We start from the raw sequence: 27,124 nt of genomic DNA, 5'->3' as shown, positions 1-27,124 counted from the left end.
AAATGTGAACTGTAAAGTAATTCTATGTACTCACTAGAAAAATAAGCTATTTGGAAGCATCCCAAACAAATCCTTAAAGAAGAGTACATATACACATTTATTTTGAAAGCAAAAAAAACAGTCCATGGATTTCTAAGTGTCCTCCAGTCTTTTGGTGTTGTCAATGCTTGTTTTGTTTTAGTAATGGTTTTTGCAAAACCTAAATATTGGGAAAGCAGCCGGGCGTGGGCTGCCAGCCTTTTGGTTTTGTCAATGCTTGTTTTATTTTGTCATGGATTTTGCAAGGTTTTGCACATTTGTTATTTATTTATTTATTTAATTTATATGGCGCGTTATAACCACAGGGGTCTCTAAGCGCTGTCTGTCCAGATTTACGTGATAAGATGTTACATTCACTTGAAACCAACTGTGCACCTAAGATCTGCTCCATGCTTGTTTAAACAATACAGTTTTTAGTTTTTTTCTGAAGGAAAGTAAGTTACTTTCCTTCCTGAGCTCTGGATCCAATTTGTTCCATAAAGCTGGGAGCGTGTTGGAAAACGCACGGCCCCCCACCGTGGTCAATTTGAAGCGGGATTGGGACAGAAGAGTGGCGTCCGACGAACGCAAAGTCCTACCCGGTGTGTAGGGGGATAGTCGGGATTTCAGGTATTTTGGTGCTTTGCCATACAGAGTCTTGTGAGCGATACACAGTCCTTTGAAGACAATTCTCTGACGAATTGGGAGCCAGTGCAGGTCCTGCATCAGGGGAGAGGCATGAGCAGTCCTAGGTTTTTTAAATATCAGCCTAGCTGCATCATTCATAACTCCCTGTAGTTTGTCCAGCAGCCGCTGTGGCAAACCTAAATATAGGGAGTTCCCGTAGTCCAGCCTTGCCAAAATTGTGTCTGAGACCACGTGTCTCAAAGTAGGGAATGAGAGTAGGGCAGAGATCTTCCTTAGTTGTCTTAGGAGCCTATACAGGTGCCCACTACGGTGGTAACTTGTTTTTCCATGGATAATTTGTTATCCACATATAGGCCTAAGCTTTTGACTGCGACTGCCGGTTTTGGTGGTGCGCCCAGCTCCCTAGGCCAAAATTTCTCGCTCCAAGGGTTACCCGAGATGGAGATGGGCAACACTTCCGTCTTATCTGGATTGACTTTCAGAGAGTTCTCGGACATCCAATTGACTGTGGTTTTCAGTATGTCCTGTAGCCTAGTGGATGCTCCCGGACCATCATCCAGCCGGATGATTATCTGGGTGTCATCGGCATAGTTATACACTAGGCAATCCATCCTGTTCAGGAGAGCAATTAGTGGCTGCAGGTAGATGTTGAAGAGTAGGGGTGACAAGGCAGAGCCCTGTGGGACCCCACAGGTGATCGGAGCAGGGGTGGAAAGTAAGTCACCCAGCTGCACTCGTTGTGTCCTACCCTGCAAAAATGATGTAAGCCATGCATGTGCTGTACCCATGACGCCAAAGGATCTCAACCGCGACAGAAGCTGTTTGTGACACGCGGTATCAAACGCCGCGGAGAGATCCAGTAGTATCAGGGCGCTCGGTGTTTTTACATCAGCCCGCGTTCTTAGCTCATCTAGAATGGATAACATAACTAGTTCCGTGCTATGATTAGCACAGAACCCTGCCTGATTGGTCTCCAGCAGGTTGTTACTCTCTAGATGGCCCGATAGTAGAGCTAACACATGCTGCTCAACCACTTTAGCCAAAAAAGGCAACTGAGAGATGGGCCGGAAATTTTTCAGACATTTTGTGTCTGCACCAGGTTTCTTCAGTAAGGGGATCAGGCGAGCCTCTTTAAAAGCTAGAGGGATCTGTCCTGTGCGAAGAGAAGTGTTCAATAGATGCAGAACCTCTTCCTCTATTCCTGGCATTGCCACCTTGAATATGTCAGGAGGGCAAGGGTCCACCAAGGAACCCGATTTAACTCGGCCTATGATTTTAAGTAGTTCCTGTTTGGAGATAGGGGAGAACTCAGCGAATGGTGGGATGTTTAACGGGGCGATAAGGTCCGGTAGGCAAGGACATTCGAGGGGGGCAGTTTCCGCAATTTCGTCCAAGATATCGGATATCTTCTTTACGAAGAAATCCTGAAACCTCTGACAGTCCTCCTGAGTGAACTCGGGACTTTGCTCTTTGTTCACCCTGAGCTCCGCCAGGACCCGAAAGATTTCTTTTTGCGGATTTCTTGCAGCAGCTATTCTTTCCTCGAAGAAAGCAGCCTTCCTAGATTGTATGGCGAGTTTATAATGGGCTAAGGATGAGACGTATTCTTGTTTGGAGATGGCGTCATATTTTTTACGCCATGCCCGTTCTTTCTTCCTCACCCCACGTTTCATCTCCCTTAGGGAATCATTATACCAAGGCGCCCCAGCTCCTCTCGCCACCTTCTTCATCCTGCGAAGAGGTGCCACCACATCAATGGCACTCCCCAGTTTATGCTGGAGGTGTCCACATAGAGCATCAACGTTGACATCCTGCTCTTTTGCTGAAGGGTGGTGTTCTAAGAGGTGGACCAATTTTTCCCCATCAAGATTTCTCCATTTGCGGGCCATTTTCCAGCCCTCCCCAGGTTTGGACAGGGGGCCCCTCAGTATGAGTCTACCCTTTATTAGAGAATGGTCAGACCAAGCACAGGGGAGAATTTCCGTAATGCCCTGGACTGGCATGGTGGTCCAGACTAAGTCGAGCACATGACCTTTCTCATGTGTCGGTCCCTTGACCTGTTGAGTAAGACCTAAGGAGGAGACCGCCTCCTCGATCTGTAATGCTTGTCCTTCTTTGGGGGATTTTTCCCAATGATAGTTGAAGTCCCCAACGATCACCATTTTATCATATCTTGTGCACAGGTCCTGGACCAATCTTACGAAGAGAGTGGGGAAGTCTGGCGACGCCCAAGGTGGCCGATATACCACCAAGAACACCACACAGACCGCTCCCCTCCTGAGCTTAACCCCCATAACCTCTGATCCTCCAAGGGTTTCAGAGAGGAACCTATCGGCACGGAGGCATGACTGATATAAGAGGGCTACTCCTCCTCCTCTCTTGGCTCCCTCCCTGTTAAAATGAATAGCCAAATAGTTATCTGGAAGGGCCGCCACTAAATCTGGCGCTGAGCAATCCTCCAGCCATGTTTCAGTGAGCGCGAGGACATCTAACTCCCCGTCTTCCAGAAGTGTGAAGACCTCCAGCCTATGGCTCTGCAGAGAGCGGGTATTCAAAAGACCGTAGCTCAGGGTCTGTGTGTTGGAAGTACGCTGTCGCCCTCTAATGCTCCTAGGTGAGATTAGCAGGCCCTCGCAACCCAGCCGATGTATGGTAGCCGGCTCCAGATGGGACTTACCCAGGTTAAGCTGCAGTAAGTCACCCCTTGAGTAAACCACATTCTGGCCAGGGGTTCTGGCCCCAGGCCCCGGATGGTCACGGATGGGCAAAGATGGGCTCACCTCTGGCGAACCTCCGGCGCACCTATGGCGCGCCCGCTGCGCGTAACCGCTGCGCGTTTGCTCCATGTGAGCTTTAAATAGGAGGCTGCTGATGGTCCTAGTACAACCACTAGACCGTCAGCTCTCCAAGATGGCCCCCGGAAGTGAGGGTGAAAGGGCTCCCTCTGTACCGCGTTAGACACTCCCTCCACAACAAACAGCACAAGCTGCGGTGGAACGGGGAGGTAAGCGGTGATATCTACACAGGAAGGTGACTTTGCTAATGTGCCCACAATAGTTAAAATTATACCGTGCAAATAATGGTCATTTACAGCAGTAAAGCGGCAATTTTAAAAATTGAAAATTGCAAATAAAAAGCAATAGCGTGCTAGCGTGGTCCAGCAGCGCGTCTGCAAGCAGCGTTTCAGTGTCAGTAAATGCTAGATTCTAGCGCGGCAGGAAATGCTCGCCCTAAATAGGAGGCTGCTGATGGTCCTAGTACAACCACTAGACCGTCAGCTCTCCAAGAAGGCCCCCGGAAGTGAGGGTGAAAGGGCTCCCTCTGTACCGCGTTAGACACTCCCTCCACAACAAACAGCACAAGCTGCGGTGGAACGGGGAGGTAAGCGGTGATATCTACACAGGAAGGTGACTTTGCTAATGTGCCCACAATAGTTCAAATTATACCGTGCAAATAATGGTCATTTACAGCAGTAAAGCGGCGATTTTAAAAATTGAAATTTGCAAGTAAAAAGCAATAGCGTGCTAGCGTGGTCCAGCAGCGCGTCTGCAAGCAGCGTTTCAGTGTCAGTAAATGCTAGATTTATTGATGGGGGAGCTGCAGGGCCCTCGCCACATCTTTAAAAAAATCTTGGCCAAAAAGTTATAAAAAATTGGATCTAAAAAAGCACACATTGCTGGAGTAATCCTTAGCATTTAAGTGAACTACTTTGTGTGTGAATGTGCTCCTTGTGGAAAGGAAGAATGCCTTCATTGACAGTGAATTTAGCCAATTGCTAATGTGGGCTGACCCATTCCCCCATACTGTATGCTGCACTGGGAGGAAGAAAACTGTGAATGACACAATAGCAGACCAATGGATAAAGAGGGCTGTCTGAAAGCTGTTATAAGTAACTACATTATATTTATAATTGACCTTAGCTAACCCCAGACCTGAAATGCAAAAGCAAGGATCTAGCATGAGCTAACTAAGGCCCATGGACGCAATTTAGGGGTTGCTGCTGCGACTCCTGGCTTGGCATTTGCTACCCTGGCATTGCCTTTGCGAGCCCTGGCCTCAGAAGTGGCAAAATCAGTGCCAGGGACAGACTAATTTGCATGTAGCCAGGTTCTGAGCTGGGATGGTGCAGTGAGCTAAAAAACGGTGATGGATCAAGCCCTGATCTCTTGACTGGGTAGGAGTATTCTGCTTAATTCAGAAACTCTGTCCATCACCACCCCCTTTCCTGAATCATTTTGTCCACCCTAAGCATGGAAGGGTATACTCAGATGTGAGTCCCTTGCTCATTGCACCATCAGGATTCAAGCAAGCCGGGCCGATGACGGCTGTAATGCCAGAAACCGGTCCCCGGAAGCTTGTTTCCTTCCCAGTGAAAGAATTGGCTTGGTAGTTTGGTTTGCCCTGTTCCCATGATGCATTGGGACAGGGACAGACTAATTTGCATGTAGCCAGGTTCTGAGCTGGGATGGTGCAGTGAGCTAAAAAACGGTAATGGATCAAGCCCTGATCTCTTGACTGGGTAGGAGTATTCTGCCTAATTCAGAAACTCTGTCCATCACCACCCCCTTTCCTGAATCATTTTGTCCACCCTAAGCATGGAAGGGTATGCTCAGATGTGAGTCCCTTGCTCATTGCACCATCAGGATTCAAGCAAGCCGGGCCGATGACGGCTGTAATGCCAGAAACCGGTCCCCGGAAGCTTGTTTCCTTCCCAGTGAAAGAATTGGCTTGGTAGTTTGGTTTGCCCTTTTCCCATGATGCACTGGGACAGGGACAGACTAATTTGCATGTAGCCAGGTTCTGAGCTGGGATGGTGCAGTGAGATAAAAAACGGTGATGGATCAAGCCCTGATCTCTTGACTGGGTAAGAGTATTCCGCTTAATTCAGAAACTCTGTCCATCACCACCCCCTTTCCTAAATCATTTTGTCCACCCTAAGCGTGGAAGGGTATACTCAGATGTGAGTCCTTTGCTCATTGCACCATCAGGATTCAAGCAAGCCGGGCCGATGACGGCTGTAATGCCAGAAACCGGTCCCCGGAAGCTTGTTTCCTTCTCCGTGAAAGAATTGGCTTGGTAGTTTGGTTTGCCCTGTTCCCATGATGCACTGGGACAGGGACAGACTAATTTGCATGTAGCCAGGTTCTCAGCTGGGATGGTGCAGTGAGCTAAAAAATGGTGATGGATCAAGCCCTGATCTCTTGACTGGGTAGGAGTATTCTGCCTAATTCAGAAACTCTGTCCATCACCATCCCCTTTCCTGAATCATTTTGTCCACCCTAAGCGTGGAAGGGAATACTCAGATGTGAGTCCCTTGCTCATTGCACCATCAGGATTCAAGCAAGACGGGCCGATGACGGCTGTAATGCCAGAAAGCGGTCCCTGGAAGCTTGTTTCCTTCCCAGTGAAAGAATTGGCTTGGTAGTTTGGTTTGCCCTGTTCCCATGATGCACTGTGACAGGGACAGACTAATTTGCATGTAGCCAGGTTCTGAGCTGGGATGGTGCAGTGAGCTAAAAAACGGTGATGGATCAAGCCCTGATCTCTTGACTGGGTAGGAGTATTCTGCTTAATTCAGAAACTCTGTCCATCACCACCCCCTTTCCTGAATCATTTTGTCCACCCTAAGCGTGGAAGGGTATACTCAGATGTGAGTCCCTTACTCATTGGACCATCAGGATTCAAGCAAGCCGGGCCGATGACGGCTGTAATGCCAGAAACCGGTCCCCGGAAGCTTGTTTCCTTCCCAGTGAAAGAATTGGCTTGGTAGTTTGGTTTGCCCTATTCCCATGATGCACTGGGACAGGGACAGACTAATTTGCATGTAGCCAGGTTGTGAGCTGGGATGGTGCAGTGAGCTAAAAAACGGTGATGGATCAAGCCCTGATCTCTTGACTGGGTAGGAGTATTCTGCTTAATTCAGAAACTCTGTCCATCACCACCCCCTTTCCTGAATCATTTTGTCCACCCTAAGCGTGGAAGGGTATACTCAGATGTGAGTCCCTTGCTCATTGCACCATCAGGATTCAACCAAGCCGGGCCGATGACGGCTGTAATGCCAGAAACCGGTCCCCGGAAGCTTGTTTCCTTCCCAGTGAAAGAATTGGCTTGGTAGTTTGGTTTGCCCTGTTCCCATGATGCACTGGGACAGGGACAGACTAATTTGCATGTAGCCAGGTTCTGAGCTGGGATGGTGCAGTGAGCTAAAAAACGGTGATGGATCAAGCCCTGATCTCTTGACTGGGTAGGAGTATTCTGCTTAATTCAGAAACTCTGTCCATCACCACCCCCTTTCCTGAATGGAACACAGGAGCAGTTCACCCTAATGAACGTCGTTTGGAACTCCATTTTCATGGTTTTCTGTCAAATTGTTATTACACAAATAGTGAATAATATTATTCACTAGTAGTGTAATAAAATGGAGTATAATTAGCTGGAATATTGCTCTATGTGACAGCTAGAAATAATTGCTTTAAAATATATGTTGTATGCATACTTTTTGGTGAGTGTGTGTAAATGGGTGTGTATGTTTAGGCATGTGTGTGTGTGTGTGATTCAAAGTAAAGGTCAAATGGTGTGTGATATCACTTCCGCTACCCATGGCATTTTGTTGAATTGACTCCTATGCTAAGGCATTGCGCCAAACTATTACAGCCATATGGCTTTCCACTCACAGGTATTAGTGTCTACAGGGGAATGAGTCACCAGCCCACGAGGGATGCGTGGGGTCATTATGGCTGACAGAGGAGGACCGGAAGTCTGATGCATACAGGCAGGAAGGCCAAATGAGGGCTGACCACCAAACAACATTCTGACGGCATTCAGCATCTCATAGGAAGGGAGCCAATCGCCTCATGCAGTCCAGCCAATGACTAACACTCTGCAGACTCACCCGGGTTTACCTCATTCAGAACGGCATTGCGTCATCCCCGCGGGCCCTGGGGAACCGCACCGTCCTCATCAAGGAGAACGGAGGGTAACTCGGCCAGTAAATCATTCCCTCAGGTTGTCAGCTGCATGCCCAGGGAATGGGGTTAGACGCGGCCTCAGTTTATTCTGACAGCCTTTCAAACGCTCATTACTTTCTGTGATCTCTAGCAGTATTAGCGCACACTCAGCAGGCCGCCTTCTTCAAACACCACTTCGGTCGCTGGGCTGTGTCTGGACTGATGCCGCACCGGTTTTATCTGGCCGCGTTTGCTCTCCTCTAAACTGACTGCAGTGCTGACTGTCTCCTGCACTCTCGCCCCAGGGCTGGGCCTGCAGTCCGTCATCGGACAAGAAGTATCTGCATTACTGCACTCCCCTGTTTGACATTAAGAAACAAGGTAAAAATACACTCTGCATCCGAGCCAGGAGCGGATGGGTCAATATTTGTCCGGCTGCCAAAAATCCCTGCTGGCCGCATCTTTGCAGCACTCCCTGAAAGCACTGAGCTCTGTGCTGACAGCTTTCACCGCATCACCGAGGGCGCCTTGACAGAAAGCACAAAGACAGTGGAAAATAGCAGGTCATAGTCACAGCGCACTGAGAGAACCTTTTCCCAATTCACCATGTTTACAAAACATTTAAACGTAGGGTCTTTCATTTTATAGATCATATTATATGAAATATGCTCGCTGTTCATATTGCCCTACGCATTTCAGTATCTGTAGTTATGAGGGTTTTTAGAACCGTATTCACAAAGCAATTTTACATGTGTAAACGGCTTGACTTATGAGTGCAAATATATGTCTGTATTTGTAAAACCTGAATTTATATCCATAAATCCATTCCTCATACCTGATGTTGCAATAACTGTTTCCTTTTCTCCGGGAGTGACCATTCAGTGGCAGGGAGGCCCTAGAACGTTTTGGTGCACCCATAAGCATTGCCATTTGAGGGTAATCACATAACTCTATGGAAAAAAAATATTTTCTCGCTAGAGAAAAGAAGGAAAAAACTAGGGAGCAGATCTGGGTATGGTACTCTATCCATTTGGGTAGTGGAGGACATACAGCTAGATTCATGAAGCCAAATTGCGATCGCAATAGCTGCGAAAAAGCAATTGCGATCGCAATTTGTAGAAAAGGTATTCAACAAACAAAATAGGGAATTCACTAAACATTAATGCAAAATCGCTATTGAAATTCGCAGAAACCAGGCAGAACACAATCTGCGAATCGGTAATAGCGAGATTCTGCGAATTAAAGTGCGAAATCGCTAAAAAATTGCTATCGCAATTCATGAAAAATCGCAAATTGCGGAAAACCCCTAAATCGCTAATAGCGATGCGCAAATTAAGGAGAACCCAAACCAGGTGGTAACCATTAAAGAAAAAAAAAATCTGAAAAAAATTATTGCTAAGTACCCACAGCTGCTGGCTTCAACAAACACACTTAAGGACATGCAGCTGGAGCCTCAGGACTCTCACAATGCCAGGACTCTACATGGTGGTGAGGCGGCGAAGGCTACAGCGAGCAGCACGGAACAGACGACGCAACCAGGATCGGATATTCCGTCTGCGGGTCACCCTACTGGGCCAAACCAGGGAGCACATCTACGCAAAGTACCGCCTAAGTGGGGCAATGATAATCAAGCTGATCCGGGACCTAGACCCCCTCCTGCATCACCCAACAAGGAGGACCCACGCCGTCCCCACACATGTGCAGATATTGTGCAGCCTGCACCTACTGGCCTCCGGAAGCTTCCAAGGAATAGTCGCTGTTGCAGGGGGTATATCCCAGCCCACCATGTCCCGCTGCCTAAGGAGTTTCCTGGAGGCCATGCTGACCCGCCTACACCACTACATTTCATTTCCCACCAGCCAACAGGACTTGAATGAAACCAAGCTGCAATTTTACAATGTAGCCCAATTTCCACACATCATAGGAAGCATTGACTGTACCCACATCCACATCTGCCCACCTGCACAAACAGAATACATGTATTGGAATCACAAGTCCTACCACTCCCTCAATATACAGATGGTATGCAATGCAAAGACAATCATCACGGACATAGTAGCACAGTACCCGGGGAGCACACATGACTCCTTCATATTCCGGCACAGTGGCCTCCACACACGACTGGCCAGGGGAGACTTTGGTGAAGGACACCTACTGGGTAAGTACACATGCCACACAACAGTACAATATGCTAATGACGCTGCGCTGCACAGGCACTCACCCTCTGCTCCCATCATGCAGGTGACAGCGGCTACGCTCTCCGTGAGTACCTACTCACCCCATACCTCAACCCAGCAACACCACAGCAACGGCGTTACAATGCAGCACACATTCGCACAAGAAATTGCATTGAACGGACATTTGGGCTTTTGAAGAGCAGATTCCGCATACTGTACAAGACTGGTGGGGCCATCAAATACGATCCAGAGGTCTGCTGACGCATCGTGGCCGTGTGTGCTATCCTACACAACATTGCTACCAAGCGCAGGATACCTGTAGACATCTCAGGCAGTGAGTCAGAAGGGGACAATCGGCCACCTGCACATGTGCGTCACGCACGCGGGGAGAATCCAGCAGAAGGACACAGCCGCCGTTACGAAATCTGCATGAACTATTTCTAGTGGACCCACTCACCACACCCATTACTCAACTCATGCATGACAACATTAATAATGACATGAGGCAGTTTACGTTTTTCAGAATTTTAGTTACTGTTAATTCACAATAAACATGGCATTCTGAAAAGTTTTCAAAGATTGACATATTGCGTCATATGTCCTGTTGAGTCAGAATGGCATGCTTGTTGTGGCAGCATGTGGCCTCTTTGGCATGCACCACAGTTCAGTGGCGTCTGCGGGTAGTTGCCCCAGACCTCCTCTCTATGTCCTCCTCCTGATTTTGCCGTGCGGCAGCAGAGGGCCTGCTGCTGTGGCGGGGTGCCACGACCGGTGGTATGGACTGGCTGCTGTGGCTTGATGTTGCCTCACTGTTGTCGTCTGCCCCCCCCCCCCCCTGGCCATGACCACTGGCCTGCATGCCCTGCATGGCCACTGATATGTTTTCCAATGCTGAAGCTACGTCCTGGCAGCACTGCACCATTTGTACCAGCATGGCCAGGGATCGTCGTGATAGCTGTGAGGTGGCGTTACCAATGATGTGGCTTGACCTCGTGTACGCCGACAGGCGGGTCAACAGTTGACGGTGTCAGCGGCGATTGACATTCCGCATACGGGCCATTGCCTGTGTGTTGGCCTCCACAGCTGCAGTCATTTGTGCAACGTTACGTACCGTCTTATCCAGTTGGAGGTGGATGGCGGCTAGGTGTCGGGCCTGGGTCTGGTGAACACTCAGCATCCTGCGCTCAATGGAGAGCCCACCTGCTCTAACACTTCTGCCCCTGCCAGTGCGTAATGTATTGTTGCGCGGCTCCCTGACCAGACCGCTCGTCTGGCTCCTCACAGCCGCAGGGCGGCGGGTTTGTTGGCGACCTGCTGCTGGTGTTGCAGGCCGCACTGCTGGCTGTGTGCTGCGTGGTACGACTGCAGTGCCTGTTGTCACGGGGGTGGCACGGGCCACAGGGGCTGGTGGTGGGATGACCGGTGTTGTTGCAGCTTGCCCTGACGGTCCGGGCTGTGGAGTATGGTGTGTATCCCCCTCTGTGTCCTCCATGTTCTCCTCAATCACCAGGGCCTCACTGTCAGTGCTGGGGACATCAGCACCACCTGTGATGTAAAGTGGGCATTGATTAGTGGCATGTTACGTACACAGTTAAGCTTGCTACATGCATGCAGTCTACCATTCCCTGTCTGCATGCAGGATTGACTGTCACTGGATATGTGGGGCTCTATGGTACAGGTTGGTAATTGTGGGCAGACTACATGTCCCACAATGCAATTGCGCTATGGAGCACTACATTGGCTGCATGCTTGGGGTTTGTAATGGGATGCACTGGAGTCGTGGACAAGGTTAGGGGACCGGGGTTGCAGTCGCATGGCACTTACCTGGTGTGTCTTGGATGAGTCGGGAAGAGTCAAGCCAGGTCACACCCACGCAGGCCTGTGGGTCGATGGTCTCCTCCACCTGGTCCTCCATTGGGGTGTTCGGTGGGACGGTGGGCTCCCCTCCACCTGTCGCCAATTGCTCCCCCAGCCTCTCTGCAATCTTTTCTTTTGCCCGCCCTCTCAAGTCATACCAGCGCTTTTTCAGCTCGTCCACCGAGCGCTGGGTCACCCCCACGGCATTAACTTTGGCCCAGATGCGCAGCCATATGCGTCTTTTGTCCGCCTCTGGCACCCTTCGGGAGTCTCTGCCAAATAGGCAGTTGTGATCCCTGGAGACTCCTTCAATTAGGTGTTCGAGCTCCTGCTCCGAGAACTTAATTTTGCGTTTCCTCCCACTGGTGGAAGCTCCTGCTGCATCCTCTGCCATGGCTGCCACTGTGGTATCTCCTGCTGTGGTCCTGTTGGAATGCTGGAGGGGAGCTCTGGTACTGCTGCCTGTGCTTCAGACTCTCACTGCTGAATGAGGGTGGGACCTGCCTACTTCCTGGTTGCGATGTCATCACTGTGTTCAGGATGCGACTTCCCGTTTTTGCGATCTCGCAGTTGGCGAGATCGCAATTTGCGATATCGGTAATTGCGAAATCGCAATTTCAACTGGGGGTTCGGCCGATTCTGCAATTATTTACCAATTTCGTACTTCTCGCAATCGGCAATTGCGATCGCTTGTGAATCGCATTTTTACATCGCAAAACATCATGAATGCCGTTCTGCGATTTCTAAATTGCGATTCGCATTTACTCGCAATTTAAAAATCGCAGAATTGGACATTGATGAATCTGGCTGATAATGTCAGCCACCCTGATAGGATACTGTCTGCCCAATTGAGGGATCATTGCCGGCCCAGGGGTGATCTCTGTACCCTGGTGTAGCGGGGGACGTTGGAAAGTCCCCCCAGCTGTAATCCCCTCGCCCAGGCCTCCTGGATGTCAGCACGGCAGGTAAGACTCTGGACACAGTTGGGCTGTTACGGGCACTACTCCATGAGCGTAGGCACCCTTATTTATCCCCCCGGTACCGAGCCCCGCCCAAGGATGTACTATGCAACAAAGTAATATAGTGGCTGAATGGCTCACTACATCCCTCACAACCTTTAATAAGAAAATAATACATTGCCATAACACAAATATCATATGCTGTGCTTCAAGACTACAGTCTCTATGACCTTCCAGGTTCCTCAATACACAAAGTCCCTCAGTCTTTGGCTGGGTTTAGGGTTCTCCCTTAGACGATAAGGATACCCTTGCTGAGTGTGTGTGTGTGTGTGTGGTGGGGGATTGTGGGGGGAGTGTTCCGCCCCTGTCAGGCGGGCTGGCTGTTGGAATTAGGGTCCTTTCTCTTGACCTATTTGGGGTCCCACCAGTTCTGCAGTCCACTCCCAGTCTAGTCAACACCAGGTCCTCGTCCATGACACTGCGAGCTGCTGGTATTATCTGATTACCTTCCCCTGCATCCTGACTCTGATCTTGTGATGTTTTCTTGAACCATGAAATGTTTCAGGAGATTACCATAGCTCCCCTCTTAACGGTCACCATTGTGCCTCGAACTTACTTGGCGAACAACCTGTGGTGCTGTGCAACGTTTGCCTGAATGCCCTCAGAAATTGATGGAGGCATCCTTTGAGCTCCACTCCTTGATCAACCCCAATAAAAGTGCCTTGTTGAGAGTTCTCATGAATCCTTCAACCTCCCCATTGGCCTGAGGCCATTGGGGAGTTATCTGCCGGAGTCTGACGTTAAGGTGATGGAGGTAATTCCTAAGCTCCTGGCCCTGAAAAGGAAGACCATTGTTGGTCTTGACTTCATCCGGTAACCCTAGCATAGGAAAGGCCTTGTCCAAGGTGGGTTTAACACACTTTAAGGCAGTAGATTGAACAAGCTCGACAGCTGGAAACTTGGTGTTTCTGTCTACCACTACCCTTGTTAGTTGACCATCCGGAAAACTGCCAAAGTCCATGCTCACTGACGACCATGGTTCGGTGCTGGGGCTTTCTGTGAACACCAACGCTGTCAGGGGTTCACATCCGGTAATCAGACAAGAGTGACATCCACGCACCACATCCTCGACCATCCTGTCAATTCCTGGGAACCACGCCTAGGCTTTCAAATGTGCTTTCGTTTTTCCAAAACCCTGGCGTCCTTGGTGTCCCAGTTCTACAGTGCTCCTCCAGAGGCTTCTTGGGATCACAATCTGCTGACTCCTCAACAGGACCCCTTCCCCACTTTCACTTAGCTCAACCCTGCACCGCCACATGCACATCCTGGTCTCTCATTCTGCATCTGTGAGACTGCCAAAAGTTCTACCTATGTTCTCTCAGAGCTTCCTTTACTCTTTTGCTACATTCATCTTCCTTGGTGGCTTCCACTATCTCCTCCAGGGACAGGGCTCGTGGGCATGTTAGTTCCGTGATCACTCTCACAATGTTTTCTACACCTTTGTCAGTTCCTTGCTTCATGCTAGGTGGTGCAACAGATAGTCCACTAGATTGTTGATTCTGGACGTTACACCACCTCGAAGTTGTACTATTAAAGTTGTACCACCCACCTTTCTATCCTGGGTGGTCTATTTCACGTGGTCCCTCCAAATAACAGAACCAACGTTTATGGTCAGTGAATATCTTAAACTGGTGACCACACAAGTAAATGTGGAAATGTTGACAAGCCCACCTCATCACAAGGGCTTCTCTCTCTCAATCTGGGCATATCTTGTTTCCACTGCCAAAATTGTACGACTGGCATAGGCAATGGGTAACCACTCTCATCGGGTATGCCACTGTAGTAGCACTGCCCCCAGTCCTGCCTGATTGGCATCCACGATAAGTTCTGTCGGGCTCCCCGGACTGACGTATGCTACAGTGGTTCTTGCAACAAAGCGTCCTTCACATCTCAAAATGCTCTTGATGCTGTGCTGGACCATTCCCTGGGCGCACCTTTTTTCTTGAGGGCCCTCAAAGGTTCAGAGATAGTTGCCAGCTAGGACATAAACCTGAAATAGTTGGCCATCCTCAGGAAACCACGCATCTCAGTGGGGTTCTGAGGAATGGCAGCTGTCCTGATGGCCCTAACTTTCACCGGGTCTACTTGAAGCACCTCGTTGGTGTTGATGAGCACTTACTTTTGTGTAGTGTGAGCCCTTGGTCCACCAGCCCCAGCATAGCCATTGTCAACCGCACGTGATGGTCCTCCAGTGCTTGTGAGAAAATCAGGACATTATCACTGACATTTATGACCCCCACTAGTCCAGACAGGGCTTCCCTAATAGCGTCTTGGAAGACTTCGAGGCTGAGGACACTCCGGGGCGGAGTCTCTTAATCTTCTCTATCCTACATGTGTCCAAAATGTTGTAATGTATTGACTGTATTCATCTAACAGCAGCTGGTGGTAACCGGAGTTGAGCTCAACCTTCTAAAACAACTTTGCCCCCTGTATGTCTATAACAATTTCATCAATTGTCAGACTGATGTGTCTTTATCTGTGCATAGTTTTATTTGGCAAACTCATGCCGACACATAATCTAATCGCTCCCGCCTGTTTTGGTTTGGGGGCAATCACCAACGGGGGCACCCATGGGGTGGGTCCTGACACTTTTTCCATCACCCCTGATTTATCCAACTTCTCCAGCTCTGCTTCCAACAGGGGTGGATGATGAAAGGGGACAAGTCAGTGATGCAGAGCTACCAGCCTCCCAGTTTTGTCAATATGGAGTTTCACTATGACATCCTTCAGGCACTCAAGCCCCTAAAAGAGTTCTGGAAATTTTGCCATAATTCCCTCTGCATGTGATTGATGAAATTGTCGAGCAAACAGCTCAAGTCCCACGTCTTCCGTTGTATGGCAGCCCAACAGCGTGCCTGAACTGTCTTGGGTGACGTGAATCCTTGTCTGCGAGGCCATCTTCCCATGTCTAACTTCCACCTCAATAACTCCCTGCAGTAGTATAGGCGTGGTGCCTCCATACGTGAAAATCTTTTCTTTGGTTGTCATTAACTTGGGACGGGTTTCCAGTTGAAAATAGTGTTCTGCATCTAGAACGTTCACTGATGGTCCTGTGTCAATCAGAGCCATTATCGTACTCCCGCCGATGTCTAAGTGGCACATGGGCGGAGGCCTCCTCTTTTGGTTACTTCGCCCTCTGAATGATATGGTGAACTCTTCTTCATCATCCTCGTCAACCTCTTCAAGCAGGCACATGTGCTGACCCACCACATGTTTCTGGTCCAGTACCTACTCATCATCGGAGACCTGCTTGACATGACCAAATTTCTTCTATTTCCCCACACCAACTGATGGTCGGGTTGCGCTTTGACACACCTTTGTGTAATGTCCCATCTTCCCACATTTCAAGCAGGGTTATCCCGTTGCGGGGCAACCTCTATGCGGGTGACTATAGAGTTCACAGTTCCTGCAGACTTTCCCTCCTGGACGTGCACTTGTGCTCTCATGCCCTTTGCCAGGCCACACTTTGATGGCCTCGACAATTTCTTCCTGGACTCTGGCAGGCCCCAACTGCAGGGAGGATGTAGTGCTTCGAGCTAGCGCCCATTCCACATCACCAGCTCTCATGTCCGCAAGTTCATGAACCGGCCCAGTATTTTGATGTCATCTAGCGATATTCCCGGCTGTCTCAAGATCAGCTTTCTCAGGTTGGCGGAGCAACACCCCTTTATGAACTGCGCTCATATTTCAACTTGCTTGTCAATCCCTGCGCAGGTATAGGCCAATTTGCTCACCCTCGCAAAGAACATGTCAACCGTCTCACCTTCCTGCTGACGGGCTTGTGTCAATTTGAAATATTTAGGATTTAACTGAGGATCGAAGTGCCTATTCAAGGCTCTCACCACAGAGTCATAGTCATCATAATCTCCAGTTTTGGGTAAACCCTGAAACAGTTCATCACCCCCCATGCAGACTGCTTTACATCGCCATCTGTCTCTGGAGAGGCGTGAAAGTAATTCTCCAGTCTCCCGATCCACTTCCGCCATCTTGGCGCTGCAGTTGCACGATCTGCTAATTGGCTAAACGGCCCGGCCTGAGGATGTACTATGCAACAAAGTAATATAATGGCGGATGGCTCACTACACCCTGAAAGGAACTACCATCATGGCAGCTCCTGTCAAGGTGCAAAAAAGTTTGGTGCACCGTCGCTGTCAGGTTTGACAGCCACTCACCAAACTTTACCAATGTTTTTGTTTTTTTCAAAAACAAACGCCTTAACTGGGAGTTTGATAGTGAAAACCAAATAACTAATAAATCACACTCGGGGATTTTTGTGAAGGTCATTATTTGGTTTTTTCTGTCCCTTTACCTTGTAGTGATGGAAGAAAAAAAGGTACATCACACTGTCCACTCTAAATAAGGTGGCTGGGGTAATGCCCTTCCCTCTCCTAACCCTAAAGAGGGCACAGTGTGTACTCCATCACGTTTACACCAGAGTACCCTATCCATTAAACTCCAAAATCAGCCCTATGGTACTGAATGCATATGCTCATTCATGTGAATATCCATGAGTTATTCCAAGATTTTCACAAGGAAAAATGTAAACATGTACATTTGGTCATACAAAAATGGAATTACAGGAGTACTCCTAGGAAAATTGCGACAGTTCCATCTTCTAAGCAGAATTTTTGGAAAACCTTGTGTATTCCAAAACAGTGGAAAATGACTTCAAACATCAAAAAAAGTAACATGAGTAAATTGCTGTGTCGGGTTCTGAGTATCAAGGCCATAGTAAACATGCACATTTGATGAATGTAATGTACTATTTATTACCATTGTTGAGTGTAAGGAGTGCTTCAACTTAAGAGAGTTGCAACCTCTAGCAGGTCATAAAGCCTCTCCACACTTTCAACCATAGTAGTAAATGCCATATTCTGTTTTTGCAATGCTGTTTTTATAACTAGAAGCCATAAATAAAGGTATGTAACCAGAACAAGAATACAAGGTAACACAAATGTTAAGTTTAATTAAGCTGCATTATTTTCACTGGCTCTAATAACGTGTAATCGATTTACATTTATTTTCAGTGCAATGCCGAAAATATAATCCCTCCCCCCGTCCCTGTGGCCACTTCTTTGTCCCTTTCCATAATCTATGAATTGAGGGAAATGTGTCTCCATGACAGGCATTTCAAGTCTGTCTTCTTTTTCTATTAAGTAACGTCTCTCATAATCCTATAGACTGATAAGATGGCCCAAGCCCTTCCTGTTTTTGTCTGTCTCTATGGAGACAGGAGTTTTGAGTTTGGATGTTCTTCACTCTCCTTGCGGTTGCGAAGCTCGCTTCAGCATTAAATCATGGGATTTGGCTTGGCTTGCACACAGCTTTCCAATCTTATCCTCGCCAAAGTGTTCCAGTGCTCTGCCAACTTCATGGTTGACTCTTAAATCTCCTACGGCTAAGCAAATAGAAAGCATTTCTTTAGAGGGTTTTATTTACCTGGCTCCTAGGATGCACTTCGAATGGGTTTAGAGGCCGTCTAGGCTGCTGCATGCTACTGTTTTAGAAGTTTTTGTTGAACAATTCTGTTTATTTTTTTCACCTGCAATATTTTGGTTTCTGTTTTTAGTGGAGGCTGCTTCTATTTGTTTTAGTAATGGAGACTTACCAAATATATGTTTTTTCCTGGCACTGCTTCAGCCTTCCTTTTCTTGGAATCTTCATGTTTCTGGCATGAAGATTGTCATGGACTATTTTTAAAAGAAACCCCCTAAATGCTTGCTGTATGTTTGGGTCTCCTACTAAACCATGGAAAAATACTCTCAAATGCGAAAGTATGATGACTGGTTCTCAAAATTCTTTGAGAGAAGAGCCAGAAATTCTTTCTTTCTCAGATTTCAAACCTAGAAGGCATTGAACGTATGCATGGTTTTCTTCCTCTGTTTCTTCAACCTCTTCTACCTCACATTAGCAAGAAGTAGTGATTTAAGAACCCACTGGCAAATACTTACTCAAAGAGGATTTATCTAAGATTTATCTAAGATATTTAGGTAGCAGAGGATTTTCTCAGGTCAAACCTACACCCATTACTGTGGAAGCAAACCATGATGAGAACTCAATGAAATGGATAGTTCTAGAGTCCAGTCCCAACTGCCCCACAAAAGTACTTTTCAATAAAGAACAGAGATGGGTTCATCGGTTGTCATCTGACCAACATGGTCTTAACGAAGACATTCCCTGGTATTCACTTTGAACCCCCACATTCATATTGTCCACCCATGAGTAGTAGTGTGCTGACACATTCTCATGCCATGAGATCTGACTCTAAATTTGTGTATATACCATATACCGACTCCGGGCTATTCCCTACCCTGTTAGCACCACCACTGACCCCAGGATACTCATGAACCACGACACATGGTTACCAAATCCTTCAAATTCCAGAGACCTGAAGCCATTACCGGTACGTAGAGGCATGGTGAGGCTAGCCCCACACACCAGGATTACCAGTGGGCGTGAACACCTCACAACAACATCTGCATATCAATAATAACCCACTTCCTACCACACTGGCAACCCCAAGGTGCCTGCTCCATCATGGCCGCCATCCACCATTAGGCTTGCACATTGGCTTTCATTACTGGTGAACCCAGATCACCGCACATTGGTTTTTCCACAGCAATAACAACTTACTCCCTTTCAACCTTTCCATCATGGCCGCCATCTATTGATAGGCTTATAACTTCGGTTTCCATGACTCGTGTACCGAACCTATACAACGAGTTGCTCTGGATTCAACGGACCCGCATGCCTTCTAAACGGTACCGTTTTCCATATAAACAAAGTATTAGGGGTGTATTTACAGTCCATACAGTCCATTCAGGGGGTTTGTACAGGGCATTATGCTTCTCCGGTGATAGCACATCATTACAAGATGGCCGCCACGCTCGCGGGGCCGCACACGTGACCTGGGGCAGTGGGCGGTCACGCAGCGCGTCACGCTGTTCCGCCGGTGCTATTGAAATAATCCCCGCCGCCGAGCTCACACATCTACTCGAGCTCGGCGGGGAGGGGTAGGTCACTATACCCGGACACAGCAGCCTACAGGTGAGTGCGTCTAGCGCATGGCGAGGAGGGCGAACTTCTAGCGCTACAACAGTTTTTGAGCCTTGTTTTGCAGGGATGCATTTAACCTTGCATTCTACTCAGCTGTTTTACCGCATTCTTACTTACCCTCACTCCAGCCACACCCTGGGCTCAGCGCTGTAGTTCAGCCCTGCCGAACACTCATGTGGCCCCTAGGATTTGATCATTAGGTGAGTAGGGTAATCCATTTTTGCTCATTCTAATGGTTTTTGAATATCACAATGGAAGTGTGCAATTTTGCTCATTCTAATGGTTTTGTATATCACAATGGAAGTGTGCTGTTATGCTTGGTATACTACATAGTGGTGTCTATATTTAATACCCTGCCCAATACCTGATATACTACAGGCAGGTTTTGAGCTTTATACTGCTGCATTTTCAATCGTGTTTATTTACACTCTTGTTTTTAAACCTGCACTACCACTATTCACAGTATGAGTCACAGTTTTATTACTGCGTGTGCTCCACAGTTCTACACTGCACGCTCAGTACACTTGGCATGCGGTGGATGCGTATATTCAGTTTGAACACCACCAGCATGTCAGTATATGTTCTTCCTGGCAATATTGTGACTGGCGATTTATGTTTAACTATTGTTTCCTTATCCTTCCTCTAGACATAGTCATAGGAGGATCCACTAAGGTAAAATTACAACACATATGACACGAGCATGTTGTTGTCCTCACTTTGGTCCTGAAGAATCGCGGTAAATGTACCAATAGCGAGAAACATGTTGACCACATGCACCACTAGGATCTTCTAGGTTAACACAACATAATAGGTTGACACCTAGGGAACTAGCTCCACCTTTTAACTGTAGTTAGGGGACCCCCAGAATAAAGTCCATTCCGGTACCCCTAATTACATTTTAACCACCTTACCATAGGTACACACCTCCCTGCCCACATACCCCCACTTCACCTACAGGCAGTTGGAAAAAAGATCTCCGCCAAAGAGCCCCTCTCTGAGGTGTGCCCGTCGGGGGTTGCACCGCCTCCCCGACGAGGAGCAACCGCCGATGATGAAGCATGACACTCCTCGGGGTGTGTGAGGCAAATATATCCAACACAATGGATGCCCCAGGGTATCAATAATATCCCTCTCCTTTCCCTTCCCCTTGGTCACGCCAGCAAGAACTTTCCTATCACTGCTCTCTTTAGGAACGGTACAGCAACCCCTTTTTGTTTTGTCTCTCTAGTACTTCGTACGGACACTAAGCTGTTACTGGACCTTCCACCGCCTTGAGTGGGAAATAGTGTCCCTTTGTCTCCCTCCCTTTTTGAAATCAGTTCCGTGATCACTCTCACAATGTTTTCTACACCTTTGTCAGTTCCTTGCTTCATGCTAGGTGGTGCAACAGATAGTCCACTAGATTGTTGATTCTGGACGTTACACCACCTCGAAGTTGTACTATTAAAGTTGTACCACCCACCTTTCTATCCTGGGTGGTCTATTTCACGTGGTCCCTCCAAATAACAGAACCAACGTTTATGGTCAGTGAATATCTTAAACTGGTGACCACACAAGTAAATGTGGAAATGTTGACAAGCCCACCTCATCACAAGGGCTTCTCTCTCTCAATCTGGGCATATCTTGTTTCCACTGCCAAAATTGTACGACTGGCATAGGCAATGGGTAACCACTCTCATCGGGTATGCCACTGTAGTAGCACTGCCCCCAGTCCTGCCTGATTGGCATCCACGATAAGTTCTGTCGGGCTCCCCGGACTGACGTATGCTACAGTGGTTCTTGCAACAAAGCGTCCTTCACATCTCAAAATGCTCTTGATGCTGTGCTGGACCATTCCCTGGGCGCACCTTTTTTCTTGAGGGCCCTCAAAGGTTCAGAGATAGTTGCCAGCTAGGACATAAACCTGAAATAGTTGGCCATCCTCAGGAAACCACGCATCTCAGTGGGGTTCTGAGGAATGGCAGCTGTCCTGATGGCCCTAACTTTCACCGGGTCTACTTGAAGCACCTCGTTGGTGTTGATGAGCACTTACTTTTGTGTAGTGTGAGCCCTTGGTCCACCAGCCCGAGCATAGCCATTGTCAACCGCACGTGATGGTCCTCCAGTGCTTGTGAGAAAATCAGGACATTATCACTGACATTTATGACCCCCACTAGTCCAGACAGGGCTTCCCTAATAGCGTCTTGGAAGACTTCGAGGCTGAGGACACTCCGGGGCGGAGTCTCTTAATCTTCTCTATCCTACATGTGTCCAAAATGTTGTAATGTATTGACTGTATTCATCTAACAGCAGCTGGTGGCTACTGGAGAGTCTTGTTTGTCAATTCCAGCAAGATATAGTCTCTTGCCTGCCCATCCATCAATTAATTAAGGATGTGATTCAGAAGGCTTTGTAGGATAGGGACAACATTTCCCTTCCCAGATTTTTGTCTTCTCTTTATTATTTTGGGAATGCGGATTCTGAATTTCCTCAGATGGTTAAACTTGAGACTTTAGTGACCAATCTGGGTGCAATTCTTAGAGTCTGTGAGTGGGGTTTAAAATAAGGCCAAAGGTCTTCAGAAATGTACTTTGGCTATTCAGATTAGTATAGAATGTTCTGGTTCTCTTGCTATGCTGAAGATGCAAGCCAAATTTCTTTCCAAAGTTTGCTTTGACCATCCAAAGGCATCTGCCCTGGCTTCATGAGCCATAATCTCTGGATCACTTCAGGGCATAATGAAGAATTGGAAGGCAGAAGGTGGGTAAAATACATACCTAGCCCTTAATCGTGCACTAATACTGGTTTGCTTTAGCCTTGATTATATGCAGAAGATACCATGACTTAATTACATAAAGAGACTACAGGAGGGTGGATTGTTTTATAACCCTGAATGATTTGCGAAGATTTCTAAAAACCAGTTGAAAGGGGATCCTTTATCTTTTTTAAAGACGACCAGTGATCACTTGGAGACTGGGAAAAAGAGAGTTTTGGAATGTTTGCCTTTAGTCCGCTCCCCATGTGTAGTGCCCTATCTCTCCTTTTTCCTTTGCCACTCGAAAATATTTTATCTCATCAGATTTAGGTTCAGCATTGCACATTTCTTGGTCTCCTACCCTCGTAAAGTTTATTTTGATGCTGATCTTGAACTATGTCCGTGTGACTCAAAATCAACCCAGAACATGTTGCACTTTTTGTTCTTCTTTCGACTTTTCACTACACCGAGGAGGCATTTTATTTTCCCCTTATTAAGATTTCTAAATATCAGGAAGTGCAGGGCGGCCTTGTATCATCGCCAGCTTTTGAACAATGAATTTTCATTTTTATGGTGTATAGATATATTTCTACAGCAGTCTGTTCTCGGAATTTAGTTGGGAAATTATTTTATTTAATTCACTGCTACCATCACACCATGTGCCGCTTGCTTACTTGCCGTATGGTTTTAAGTGATCCCTAATGAACTGCCTCTGAATATCATAGTTTTTAGAGGACACAGTGCTGTTTTTAGCATTTATATTTTTATTGTATGTGAGCGGCACCAGGATTATTGTGACAACATGTTAACCGTTGTCTACATTTGGAAACTAGTGATTTGCCGCTACGTGATGAAATACTATCTTATTTTCTTAGTTTATACTGCTTATTATGAATTTTATCGTTATGAATTTTAATATATATTGTCTGTTTCTTGTCTTCACTTCTGATGTTCTTTTTTATGGTTGCAAAAAGAACCGAATAAAGAATATTTGACTTCACTTGACTTGATATCCCTGTTTAAACTTCCATTCTCATAGTAGTACTGGTCTGGTCCTCATGTGTTGACATCAAAGACCTTTAAAGACCGTAAACATCTTCCAGTACCTGAAAAGCTAAAACTGAATTTTAGGAAATTTCATCTTTTGCATCATTCAAGCAGATGTTCCATGTACTCCTGTTCATCGTTTAACGGATAATATCCGAACAAACAGCAATATTGGAAAGGATATTCCGAAAATCCCTCTGCATTCTCTTCACTCAAAACTACCAGATTCCTCTCAGGTTCCGGTAAGAGGATGCAATTCTCATTTCTTCAACCTCTGGCTTCACTCAATCACAGATCAGTGGACCTAGGACATTGTCTAGATTTACGGAAAAATGTAACTCCTTGACTTCGGAATCAATTACACCATTCATCTCGTCACTCACAAATTCAAGAACTGTTAAACAAAAGAGCAGTCCTCCTAGACATGGAGAAAAACCATATGGCTGAGATACCCGCCACCCCCTCTCAACACAATCCCCAAGGATGGGAAACCGGAAACGGTTCTGAACTTTTGGAAGGCGGGAGGGAGTGACCCTCCCGGCCGTATTTATTAAAATATGAAACAAAATCAAAACAATTAAAATAACAGTTTCATATTATGTACAATTTCATTTCCACATTACGATGTTTGGCTAACCTTAACAGATCTCTAATACAAAGGTTCTCCTAGCCGAACTAACATCCTACAAAACATTTGACTTGAAATTGTACATCCTAACGTTAAGAGCCAACGGCAAGGTCGTAACCGGTGTCAGATCCCTAACCAGAAATACCCCCCCTCACTTGTGAGGGGAGCGACCGCACAGAGGCGTACCTCAAGTGCATCTACCAATTTCCCTTGGACTTGACGGGGGCCCCAATGAACTCGACGCCATTTAACGGTCGTCCGAGGACTCGTGTGAGGTGTCTAAAAGGTAGCGTAAACCCCCTCCCGAACCCCACACAACTTACCCCATCTGCCGTCGCAGATGTCCTGGCCCCGGGAAATTCCCCAGGAGGGCCCGTGTCCCCTCCTATCCAGGAAGGGGCCTTGACCACCTTTCCTTTCCTTCCGGCGGCCTATCCTTAGATGGGACCGCCTCCCCGTTGAGGGGCCAATGGCCACCTCACCCGAGCACTCCCATCCGTAATGGGTGACGCCCCCCCATAGGGATCTTCCAATTACTGCTCACCGATCATGACCTTACCGCCCGACCAAAATAAATACGACAATTTACCTAAATTACTAAATTACACAACAATCATAACTATTACAAGCATGATTACTGATCAACATTAATGCAGAATTGCTTTATTTGAAAAACATACTGAAAAATGACCATTCTTTATTGCATACTCAAATATTACGACAATCATCACAACCTGTAAGAAATCGAGTTACCACATCAAAACTTTATTCAAAAACAACTCGCTGTCCTCAGGGGCTGGTGGGTGGGTCAAAATTGGCTCTTCGTTCCGTCTCGAGCTCACGTGCAGCGGGGAGGTGCAGCTTCAGAGCACAGGAACAAGAGGATGCTTTCTTGGCTTGTTGCTCGTTTTATCCGTCTTCAGGGCGGGCGTAAACCCGCCCCCGCCTGCCTCCGAGGGCGTGGCCAGCCGCGTCAGTGTCTAGGACAACCCACTCGAGGGCGGGAAAAGGCGCGCCCCGGCTACGCCGCTTCGGGCATACCAGTCGAGACTCGCCTCCCGCCCAAGATGGCTTCCCGGGGGGATCGTGGTACTCCACCATACGTTCGGGGGGACCGAATGGTCGCCCCTTTCCATATGGCTGAGATACCCGCCACCCCCTCTCAACACAATCCCCAAGGATGGGAAACCGGAAACGGTTCTGAACTTTTGGAAGGCGGGAGGGAGTGACCCTCCCGGCCGTATTTATTAAAATATGAAACAAAATCAAAACAATTAAAATAACAGTTTCATATTATGTACAATTTCATTTCCACATTACGATGTTTGGCTAACCTTAACAGATCTCTAATACAAAGGTTCTCCTAGCCGAACTAACATCCTACAAAACATTTGACTTGAAATTGTACATCCTAACGTTAAGGGCCAACGGCAAGGTCGTAACCGGTGTCAGATCCCTAACCAGAAATACCCCCCCTCACTTGTGAGGGGAGCGACCGCACAGAGGCGTACCTCAAGTGCATCTACCAATTTCCCTTGGACTTGACGGGGGCCCCAATGAACTCGACGCCATTTAACGGTCGTCGGAGGAATCGTGTGAGGTGTCTAAAAGGTAGCGTAAACCCCCTCCCGAACCCCACACAACTTACCCCATCTGCCGTCGCAGATGTCCTGGCCCCGGGAAATTCCCCAGGAGGGCCCGTAGCCCCTCCTATCCAGGAAGGGGCCTTGACCACCTTTCCTTTCCTTCCGGCGGCCTATCCTTAGATGGGACCGCCTCCCCGTTGAGGGGCCAATGGCCACCTCACCCGAGCGCTCCCATCCGTAATGGGTGACGCCCCCCCATAGGGATCTTCCAATTACTGCTCACCGATCATGACCTTACCGCCACAGGCCGGATAGCTGACCGGCTATCCGGACCCCCCACAACAACTCCTGCCTAAAGGTCATGTTTTAAACTCTTTAGCCAAGCTATGAGGTCTCCTATGAGTAACTCATTCCCCACCCGGGACAAATGAACCCCATCCCCCAAATACATACTGTCCCCTTTGATACAACCATGCGAAACAGAATGCAGTGTACTTGACCTAAACAATCTACTCAATTTGTTATTAATTTTCTTTACTGAATGATTCAGAGCAGAAACCGAAATAGCCCCCCGCCACACTTTTCGTGGGATCATATGGGACCATGCAATCGTGCACCCTGGAACTCTTCTTGCCAACCAACTTACTGTGGAAAGCATTGCCTCAAGAAGAAGTCGTCTACCAGTGGCCACCAAATCGTTGCCCCCAAGATGGACTATGATTATAGACGGCGGTGACCTTGTCCGCCCTAACAAACCCTCGAAGAAGGATTGAAACTGGTCAACACAGAGCCCGCCCTTTCCGTAGAAGGACACCCTGTACCCGTATTCCCCAGCCACGTGAATCATGGCACCTGCTTTGAATACGTCCGCGGCACGCCTCACGTATGAGTGGCCCACGACCCACACCTCCTTTTTCGCAGCCGGTGATGTCTGACCGCTGGCCCTCAGGTGTCGGGTCGACTGCACAGTCCGCCCCGCCTCGTAAGCTTGCGCAACTGAAAACCAAACAAAAACAAGAAGCGTGAGTACATCATTACAGCTTCACAACATGTGCAACCGCACATACCTTTTATAACAGTTCGAGGACCAACGCCCCACACGTTTTACTTCATCTACACTCAGACCCCTGGCTGTAGCCTCAGTAGCAGCCCCTATCCGAAAGGAATGGGTCCCGAACTCGCCGGGGTTCAAGCCCGCGGTCGAAATCGACATCGCAAGCACCCGCTGGAACTGAAACCTCGTCAGTGGGGTGGCGTCAGCGTGTCTCAACAAGGTCCCCCCCCATGATGCCACCCTCTGCGCTAAATATTCCTCAACGCACACCACAGGGCACATGGAAGACCCGGGGATCCTCTGAATGATTATGCAGTCCCCATTTGCACCCTGATCGGTTTTGGACTTAACAA

The sequence above is a fragment of the Lissotriton vulgaris genome, chromosome 2_1 (genome assembly GCF_964263255.1).
Source record: "Lissotriton vulgaris chromosome 2_1, aLisVul1.2, whole genome shotgun sequence".
Taxonomy (NCBI): Eukaryota; Metazoa; Chordata; class Amphibia; order Caudata; family Salamandridae; genus Lissotriton; species Lissotriton vulgaris.
Note: the sequence above shows the minus strand (reverse complement) of the source record.